Consider the following 10,370-nt stretch of genomic DNA (forward strand, 5'->3'; position numbering starts at 1 on the left):
GAAAGGTTGGGGTGACTCGGGGTAACCAGGAACCCTAAAAAATCCTGGTTGGTGGCAGCGATATCAGATCCAAGCTGGGTATAAGCTTGGGGGAGGTTCACAGTAAGCACCCAGGTTTTGTACGCTAAAGTCCAGATCTGAGACAGACGTTTACCACACCCTCACAATTGAATTTTCCCTGTTTTTTGCATTTTCTTAATAAAGTTTATTTTGCACCCCACCAGTGCAGTAGTTGTCCCCGAAGATCCCCTACCTGCTGGCAGGGTCAAAACAGAAAAGATTGCAACTGTTTACTTTAGAGAAGAAATAAATAGGAGAGGGTATTGTGACCCAAAGAGCTCCTCAGTGCTAACAGGCAAAGGACTCACTATACTGTAACTCATAACAGGCCTGTGTGACTGGGTGGATCTCACCACTGTGGCACCTCCTCCTGGCTGTCCTGCAGATTGTGCCACACTCTGTGCTTCCCCCTTCTGGGGGACATCTCTGTAGTCCCTGTCCAGCCACTTCTCTCATTTGTGAGCACAGTCTACTGTCTAGCCATTTCCGCAGTGGCAAGGAGCGGTAGGGGTAGACCTGGGCCTGCCCACTATTCCTGCCCCAGGGACCCTGTAGATAGCTGCTACTTGCTGCATCCCCTCCAACTGCTCAGTCTTTTCCTGGGTCACTTCACCCACAGCCCTAGCACCTTCTTCACCTTTACCTCAGACCTTCAGCATGCCACTCTTAGCAGCCAGCCAGCCAGGAGCTTGTTCTCGTTTCCTGATCCTGCCTAGCACTGCTTTACCTCAGGTACTAGCTTTCTGCCACCTTCAAGGCAGCAAGTTCTGCCTCCTCAAACTCCAGGGAGCAACTGAAAATGCTCTATTCTGCAGCTCTTCTTATGTGGGCCTGCCAGGCCCTGACTGGCTGCTCCTCCCAGCCCTTCTCCTACTGGGTGCTTTCTGTGCAGCCTTTCTAGGGCAACATTAACCCCTTACAGGCCAGTGTGGGGCAGATGCCCCATCACAGCCTGACATACTCACTACTCCTAACACACTGTTGTCATGATAGGTCTCTTGTAAGGTATCCTATAGAAGTTGGTGTCACACTGGTCAGGAATATCACTGTGTGATTATGTACAGGTTGTGTATCAAGAATTATGTTTGTGTGCTTGAAATATGTTCTTAAAATGTGTTTGGGAGGCAGTGGATATATCAAGCCTGCCCTAGACAAAGGAATGCGGATTTACCTGTCTGACTAGTTTGATTACAGGCAGAGGACAATGGAAGAATATTTAGATATAAGGTAAACAAAGCAATCATGCTAACAAGCAGCAGAGAAAACAATTTAGTGAACACACTGGTGTCTGAATCTGCACCCTATTCCCTTCTTTCCACTTCTTTTCTTGTTCTCTTTTTATTTACATGGATAAATAAACTTTTTCTTTTTAATTTCCTTTGCAAAGACTAACTGAGCTTGTCTTTTGGCAGTCACACATTATCCGTACTTGTTCTGACCTCTAAGACAGAGCTTTCTTTGCTGGTCAATTTCTTTTTCCATTCCTTGTAGACTTTCTAATTATTCCTAATAGCCTTTTGGGGGTATGATTGTTTTTTTCTTTCTTCTTTGTTTTTAGGTCCAGTTAGGTCTGGAACCCTTGCCTACATGTTTTTTCCTCCCATGCTTGGGAGGTAAATTCAGGCCTATTCCACATTAAAGTCCCTGAGCTCTGAAGTCCAGCTAAATTCACTAACTAGTTCCCTTAATTTCTTAAAGTTTGTGATTTTTGAAATTGAAAGCCTTAGTTACTGACCTTCCATCTGATTTATACTGAACCAGCTAGTGATCGCACAATCCAAAAAGTTATTTTTTTTAAAACCAGCTTTTCTATAATGTCCTCACTAGTTACCAAAACTAAATATACAATAGCTTTTTTTTTTTTTTTTGTTCAGTGAATATTTGGTGAAGACACCGGTCAGCTATCAAATCCAGGAATAACTGGGCCATGCCATTATTAGTTGCAAATGTTCTCCAGTCCACAATTCTGAAGTGAAAGTCTCTCATAATTGGCACTGTTATCTGGAAATCTTTGATTCTTCTAATGCTTTTGAATACGAGTGTGACTCCTAAGAAAGTTTTCAAGTACACAATTTTCCATTCTGTATGGAAAGCTGCTTTAAAATCACTAATTTTAATGTTTAATGATTAGATTATTGATTCTTAGCTTGTGGCAAAGATACTCAAACTTTTTACATGCTAACAGATAGAACTGTGTTGTAGGCTAACCCAGCCTCCTGCCTCACACTATCCATTTAGAGCAAATTTTTGGACTATGACTTTGATAAATTCAACTCAACCTACCACCACATTACAGAATGTTCTATTAGCTTTCAAAATGAAGAATCTTCAGCTTTCTTTCTTTAGCTCATGCTTCCTTTCCTAGTCCAGTAAGGTAGATATATTTCAAGCTGATTAGCCTTAGGCGCTGAGTGTTCCATTCAGTTTCACTGAATTCTGATAATGGTTATGAAAATATTTGCATACCAGTTGCTCTATTCACCAAGGGTGGATTGTACAAGGTGCTGAGTACTCGGACCCATTATAGCAAAGCCTTTTACTCACAAGCTTAACTTTAAGCATTTTTGAATAGTCCCATTTACTTCAGACTGGATTGAGACCAGAGTGCTCAGTATATTTCAGATTTGAAACCTAAGGAACAGATTCCAATTTACATTTTGCCCTGGCCTTTGAAGGGGGTGGTACTGGCGTAAGAGACACTGCCCATGAGAATACTTGGGGAGCTCCCTCCCTCAGCTTTCTCACACATAAACGGAGTGCATGTGCACTGTTCCTTTGGATGGCATAGCTTGCGACACAAAAATATCCAAACATGACTCTGCCTGCTTCCTAGCCCTTCCAAGCCCCCTCAGTGATTTGCAGAATCACAGACACAGGTAAGAGCGGTCTTTTCACTGAGTATATTGGCTGTTATTTTGCAAGGGTTGTTTGGGGAAGCCTCTTTGTGATTTCACCTGCGCCTACACAGCCAAGACCAACCTAGCCTCAGTATGGCTACAAAATTTTGCTTACAGCTATCATAATATTTTTTACTACATGTTTTGAAAATCATTTAAGCAATATGGAGAGCCCAGCCTCCAATATGGGGAATAATGCTAGAATGAGTTTTACCATGCTTTTGTTCCCTCCAGATTGGACTAGAGAAGCTACTGATAGATTGGCTTTCCTGATTAAACTTTGTGTAAGCTTCAGTTAGTAAAAAGGTGAAAGGAGCTTCTTATCTGCTTTGAAAGAACTACATTATTTGTAAGTCAAAAATTATTTTTGCAAAAGGTCATTCTTCTGATATATTAGTCATTGCAGCCTTTGCCCAGAAAAATCTCAACAATCTTACTTGCTCCTATACATTTTTCATGTATTTATTTATTGAGGCAACTCAAGGTTTACATGTACATTCTATAAAGCAAGACCTTTTAGTCTGTCTCTCTAAAACATCTTCTACAGTGCCTGGCACTTGGCCTGTCATGTGTTTTAAATTTAACTTATTTTGACTAAGATTTCACTAGTTATTGAATTTTATATCTGAGTTTGTAAGCCCCAGCACTGTTTTTATTGTTTTACTCATTTTATTATGCAAAATGTTTTTGCTGTAAACTCTATTGGCTTTGTTTATATACAGAATAGAAGGGGGTCCTCGGGCTTCATTTTCCTCTGACACCAGTACAAAAATCAGTAGTAATTCCACTGAAACAAATGGAATTTTGCTAGTATGGAGGTTGGGATGGGGGAAGAGTTTGAGAGAAGAGAAGTGGCCTGATGTAGGGAATTGAGGAAGAAGAAGGGGTATGTAAGGGAGGGCAAGCGGAGAAGAAGGAGCCAGAGCCTGGCAGAGAGAAAACTGTCAGGAAGTTTGGGAACAGACAGAGAGGACAGAATTGGATTGGAGCGGAAAGTTGAGAATGATCACCCATTCCGGGGCACAGTGGAAGCATACCTGGTGCTACAGCTGTGGTGCATAAAACTAAGAACAGTACATTCTTTCTTCAAAGATAGAGCATGAGAGTGGAGTAGCGGAGGACTAATTGATGGCTTTGTGTTGTTGTGGCTTAGGGTAGTGGAGGAAGTGGTGCTGATAGAGACTAGGGGCGATTGGGTGTATGTACACCAGTGGGGAATTGCTACCCATATAACATTTTTCACGTCTTTTCAGAAACTGTAGGACCAGCTCAGTGCGTATCTTTCCCTTTGATGGAGCAATTTTAAAGAAACTCCATGAGGGGGAATCTCAGNGGTTTAGGTTGGATATTAGGAAAAACTTTTTCAGTAGGAGGGTGGTGAAGCACTGAAATGGGTTACCTAGGGAGGTGGTGGACTCTCCTTCCTTAGAGGTTTTTAAGGTCAGGCTTGACAAAGCCCTGGCTGAGATGATTTAGCTGGGGATTGGTCCTGCTCTGAGCAGGGGATTGGACTAAATGACCTCTTGAGGACCCTTCCAACCCTGATATTCTATGATTCATGTGTGCACACACCTACACACCCCTGCATGTGACCATACACCTTCACACTTCTTCATGTGTGCACACACCTGCATGTGAGCACACACTCACACATGCCTGCATGTGTGTGCATTCCTGTGCTCACCTGAATGTGTGCACATGTAATGCCAATGGACCCCGGTCGTTGGCGAGTGGGATTGACCACTGGAACTTAAAGCATGAGCTTCTACCGCATGAGCTAAAAGCCATCTGGCTCTTAGTTAAAGCTATAGAGCAGACTCATTAATCTCTCTTTTTAAGTGGTGCCACTCGATGGGACAGACTACCACACTCAGGAGGTGTGTGGATTACACACACACCTACACACTCCTGCAGGTGAACACACCCCACATACATTCATGTTCATACACACATGCTTGTACACATAGTTGCCTATGGTTGCCCACATATCCACACACACAGGCTCACACACTGCTTTCACTTTAATTTGCTCTGCTGGAACAAACCAGCCAAGCAAAGCCTGCTCTCTCCAGAGCCCCGTGTGTGTCTGACGCTCCCTGCCTGGCCCTGGGCCTTTCACAGCCACAGGGAGAAGTGCTAGCTCCATGCCCAGGGCTCAGGTAATCGTCATTTCATAGGAGCAGGGCCAAGAAGGTTCCTACTGCAGAGAGCAGCTGGAGTGCCCAGGGGAATTCCTGGGGCAGGAAGTGGAGCTAGTGGGTGCAAGGGAACTCCCTGGGTAGGTCAGAGAAGGCAGCAGTTCAGCAGTTCAGAATCCCTGGGGAATTCCCGACTGGGGCAGGGAGCCGGCTGAGTTAACATTAGCAGTGCAGTGAACGGGAGACGTGCCACTGCAGTGAAGTCATCACAGATTTCTCATGCAGTCCCAGCTAATCACAGGATATATAAGAGCCACCGGATCCTCCTACTGCCCAGGAACGCCAGAGAGTGGAAAGTGTCTGGCTGCAGGGAAAAGGGGCCCATGGGAGCTCAGCACCAGGTAAGTGCTGTTCATTAGAAGGGGATGATGAAGGTTGGATCAAGTCTCCTTTCTTCTCCTGCCCATCTCAGACTCTTTTCTGGGACGAAGTGGAGCTGGAGCAGTGATCCCTCCTGGAGGCTGGGCACCCAGGCCTGGGCAAAGTGCCACACACAGGGGGTTTCCATGGCTTGGTACAATGCGAGGACCTTCCCATGCCCATAACACCCTCGCTCACCACTGGACAGAGCGCTCCCCCGCCCCACAGCACAGTTTGGTTAGGATGGGCGCCTTCCACAGTCCTGAGCTTTCAGCTTTTCTCTGTCACTGCGGCCTGGGGTGACCCACTCCCCCACATCTACCTCAGCTCCCCCATCTGGGCAATGCACAGTGACGCAGGAGCTCAGACCAACGAGGAGGATCCTCTCCCCAGGCCATGCGGATTCCTTGGCTAATCCCCATGTGGTGCCGTGGCCATGCCAGGAGCTATGTGGATGCTAAGAATCATCACTGCCCAGGAGACCTGAGCTCCATTCCTGGCTCTGCCACCACCTCCTTGGGCAGCCTGGACTGAGTCATTTCCCCTCTCTGGGCTCAGCTGCCCCCCGCCCCGACCTGTTACTGGTAGATGCCGGTACTGACCCAGGCCACCAAGTACCATGGAGTGAAGAGGCCAATTTTATCAGTAAGTCAGATCCCCTGGCCGCCCGCTGCCTGGGTCACCTCTTCCCCCAAGTGACGTGAGTCGCCCTCCAAAGCTATTGCTGGGCCTGAGGGGCAGCCACACAAGCCATGCGGATGGGCAGCTCCCAGGAATCTCACCTGGGGGCAGGTTTCCCCTAGTGCCTGCTTCACCCTCAGGGTCCATCCGTGCAGAAGTTTCCGCCCAAGCTAGGGCACTAACAGCAGCAGTGTGGTCATGGCAACACACACACACACACACAAAACCTCTTTGGCAAATCATTGGTTTCTCTTCTCCAGGCAGGGAGGACGAACCCGTCTGACCAGGCTGGGTTGCTCTGGGGCTAAGGGAGCTGGGTGACAGAGGTGGGTGGTGGCTGTGGGTTGGGACTGTCACTTCCCCCTCTGCCCATCCAACAGAATCACAGCAAACAAAACCGGCTCAGCCCACAGGGGAAGAGTTCAGTCCAGAGCCTGGTGCATTCTGGGAGCAGGGACGGTAGAGAGAAAGGGCAGACACAGAGCAGCTCTGAACACTCTGCACACAACTGCCTGCCCTGACCTGGAACCCCTGCTATCCCAGCCCTGAGCATCCCAGGCACCCCTCTGCTGGTGCCCCTCAATCCCACCCACAGCCCTTGCTATCCCAGCCCTGCCCCCCAGCTCTCAAGCCTGACCCGCAGCCCCTGCTATCCCAGCCATGAGCACCCTAGTCACCTCTCTGCTGGCACCCCTCACTCCTGACCCGCAGCCCCCAGCTCTCTCATCCGTATCCTGTTTTCCTCCCTCCCACTTCTGCCCCTGCTGTGCTAAGGCTCCAGTGGCACAGTCTGGCCCTGTTCATTTCCCTCCAGAAGCTGCCATACCAGCACACAGAACCTGGTGCGTGGTGAATGAGAAAGCACCCACCGAGCCCACAGAATGCTCAGCATGGCCTTCCAGCACAGCAAAGAGTCACTGGGGTGAAGGTGGAGGGGGACAGAGCAGGGCAGGGTTTCTCCTGGGTAGGGTCTGCTGCCTGCCCCCTCTCCCGAGGCCCCCATGGCAAATGTTGCGCCTTGCCTGCGCCCCTGACACCACTGGGAGCTGAGTGCTCAGAGCAGGAAATCAGGGTGAGCCCAGGACAAGGATGATGTGATTGTCCCAGGCCAGGAGATTCAGCTGGAGTTCAAGGTACAAGCTGGACAGGCTGACAATGTTCAGTCAGGGCCCCAAAGACCCTCAGCTCTCCCCCTGCTCCACTCCCCACATGGTGCCATGAGCTGGGAATGTGAGAGAACTGCAGGTGTTCTTAGAAGTCAGGCCAGTCTGGGGACCCCTGGAAAGTCCAGTCCTAGTGGCGTGGCAGGGGCAGACCAGTGCACCAGGGCAGGGAGCAGAGCTCTGCTGTTCAGGGGAGCCTGGCAAGGATAGCTCCACAGGCAGCCTGAGGGATGGGCCAGGGCAGGGCTGTTTGCGGGCTCGACTGCACCTCCACACTGGAGGGTGCTGTACTCACCAACCTGGGGAGCAGTGATTTATCCCTGGGCCCTTGAGTCCTGCTGAGAGGGGTCTAACAGCAGCCACAGGCTGGGCATGGAAGCTAGACAGACCCAGACTGGAAATAAGATGCAATTTACTAACACTGGCACAGCCTAGCCGGGCCACAGGGACTTCCCAGCACCAGGAATTTTCAATCCAGCCTGGCTGATTTCCAAAGATCTGCTCTAGTCTCAGCTGGAATTGTCTGGGGAAAACTCTCTGGCCTGTGCTGGGGGCAGGCTAGAGGATCTCTGCAGCCCCCCTCCACTGTAAGTGTCCCTGGCTGCACTCTGGAAATCCGCATCACCTGCCTCCCCTTAGCAAAGGCCTGGTCACTTTAGAATCTCCTCCCCCTCCACCCCCATCTGGCATTTCAGCACCATGCTAGGGTAGGTGCTGGGGAGCCCTGCCAGCCCCAGGCAGCCAGCGCTGAGCCATTTGTACCAGGCCAGAGGTCTCCTCAGGAGCCCCTCAGCCACCGAGATCCAGGGCTGACTCCCCAGGGAGCCACTCAGCCCCAGAGCCCACTTTCCATCTGGAGCCCACAGCCCAAGTCCCTCCCCTGCAGTGCATGGGGGCTCAGCCCTTCATGGAGATATGTCTACGCTAGGTGTGAGCTGTGTCCTCTGGCTCCAAGGACCCAGCAAACCCAACCGAGCCCACTGACTGCTGACCCTGGCAGCAGTGCACTGACGGGCACATGGCCAAGGCTTATGCAGGGAGACCTGGTGAGTGACAGAGCCATTGGCAGCCCAGTCCTGCCGTGCCCGCTGCCCGCATGGGATCTGCTTCATAGGTGCCATCCAGGGCACAAGCTGGGGCAGCATCCCCATCTCTTGGTGTATGTAGCCTTTCCAGGAGTCCCAGCTGCCCCTAACTGGCCCTTGTCTGTTTGCTTTCAATCAGATCTGTTCATGAACTCTACCCTTGAATTGCGTCTATCACTCCTTCAACTGCCTGGGCTTGCAGTCCCTATCTGTCACACACACATGAACACACCCACACACATGCACACCCACACACAGGCACTTGTGCATGCTCATGCACACACATGCACAGGCACACATGCACATTCATGCATGTGTACACACCTATACACATGCATGCACACGCACACACACACATCCATTTCTGCTTCTCTCCCCCCTCTGTTCTTGCCTGTTTAGAGCAGGTCTGAGTTTCTCTCTTGGTCATATCTGTGGGTGCCTGTCTCCATGGCTGGCAGGTCAGGCAGGTGTCCTGGGTGTGATCAGCCTGCTCGCATGCACACAGGGGACTCTCCTCACCCATCTGCCTGTGCTCCGTGAGATTTGTAAATCCCGAACAGCCAGGTTCTCCCTCTCCACCCACGATGTCCTCTGTGGGCCACACTGGGGTTGAACTGGGTTGCCAGAACTGAAAGCAGAGCTGCTCTGACTGGAGCTCATGAGCCAGGGCTCCCTGGCTGGGGCTGGACAGCACTTGCCCCCAATCCCCTGCCATGGCTACTTGGTGGCCAGGGGTAGATATTTCCCTGAAGCCCCAGGTAAGATGCCCCATCTTGCTCTGGCTTGCCTCCATTCCTCGGTAGGCAGAAAGTAAGAGTCACCACCCTAAGGTGACACTCAGGGTCAGCTGGGTACAGCCCCCTCTGGCCTCCTGTCTAGTCCCCTGTGGGGGCTCACTGCATCCCATGGTTCCCTCCTGCCTTCTGAGTTACTCCCGGTGTGCAGGCAGCAGGCCTGGGGCCTCCAGAGCAACAGGAAGTGATGAGATGGGAGGGAGCAGGGAGCTCCATGGAAGAGGGACAGGAGGTGACAGAGCAGGCTATGGCAGAGGGAGGGGGGGAGCAGGAGGCTTTGAGGCAGGGGGACAGGAGCAGGCAGGGAGTGCAGGGGCGGAAAGACAGAGGAAGCAGGGAGCTGTCGGACAGGAGGGGGCAGGGAGCCCTCGGGCAGGGGGACAGGAAGGGGCAGGGAGCTCTGGGGCAGAGGGACAGGAGAGGGCAGGGAGGACTGGGGCGGAAGGACACTCTGGGGCACAAGACATATGAGGAGAGTATGTAGTTTGCATCTGTGGAGGCTGGTAGGGGCAGTGTGCGAGGAGAGAAGCTGAGCCCTGCTTAGGGTGCAAGGCTTCTCTGCTTAGGGGATCCTATAAAGGTAGCCAGCCAGTCAGGCAGTGGCATAGGCAGCTGCAGTGACACAGGAGCCAGCAAACAGAGCTGTAAACAGGGGAGTTTACAGGGGGAGACTTAGGCCTGGTCTACACTATGCGTTTAACCCGAATTTAGCAGCGTTAAACCGATTTAACCCTGCACCCATCCACACAACGAGGCCCTTTATATCGATATGAAGGGCTCTTTAAATCGGTTTCTGTACTCCTCCCCGATGAGAGGAGTAGCACTGAAATCAGTATTGCCATGTCAGATTAGGGTTAGTGTAGCCACAAATTGATGGTATTGGCCTCTGGGCGGTATCCCACCCTGCACCATTGTGACCGCTCTGGAAAGCAATCTGAACTCGGATGCACTGGCCAGGTAGACAGGAAAAGCCCCGCGAACTTTTGAATTTCATTTCCTGTTTGCCCAGTGTGGAGCTCTAATCAGCACGGGGTGGCGATGCAGTCCCAAATCCAAAAAGAGCTGCAGCATGGACCTACGGGAGATACTGGATCTGATCGCTGTATGGGGAGACAAATCTGTNTTTTCTTTC

The 10,370-nt window shown here is 50.8% G+C and overlaps 1 protein-coding gene across 1 annotated transcript in view; it reads left to right on the plus strand.

Annotated features, from left to right (window-relative positions):
• The first annotated feature begins 5,318 nt into the window (after positions 1-5,318).
• Positions 5,319-10,370, plus strand: part of PGLYRP2 (peptidoglycan recognition protein 2) — a 21,848-nt gene continuing 16,796 nt past the window's right edge. Inside the window, exon 1 of the mRNA XM_075061053.1 lies at positions 5,319-5,496. The gene's annotated coding sequence lies outside the window, so the exon portion shown is untranslated. The remainder of the gene's footprint in view (positions 5,497-10,370) is intronic.

Source organism: Chelonoidis abingdonii, chromosome 26 (assembly GCF_003597395.2).
Source record: "Chelonoidis abingdonii isolate Lonesome George chromosome 26, CheloAbing_2.0, whole genome shotgun sequence".
Lineage (NCBI taxonomy): Eukaryota > Metazoa > Chordata > Testudines > Testudinidae > Chelonoidis > Chelonoidis abingdonii.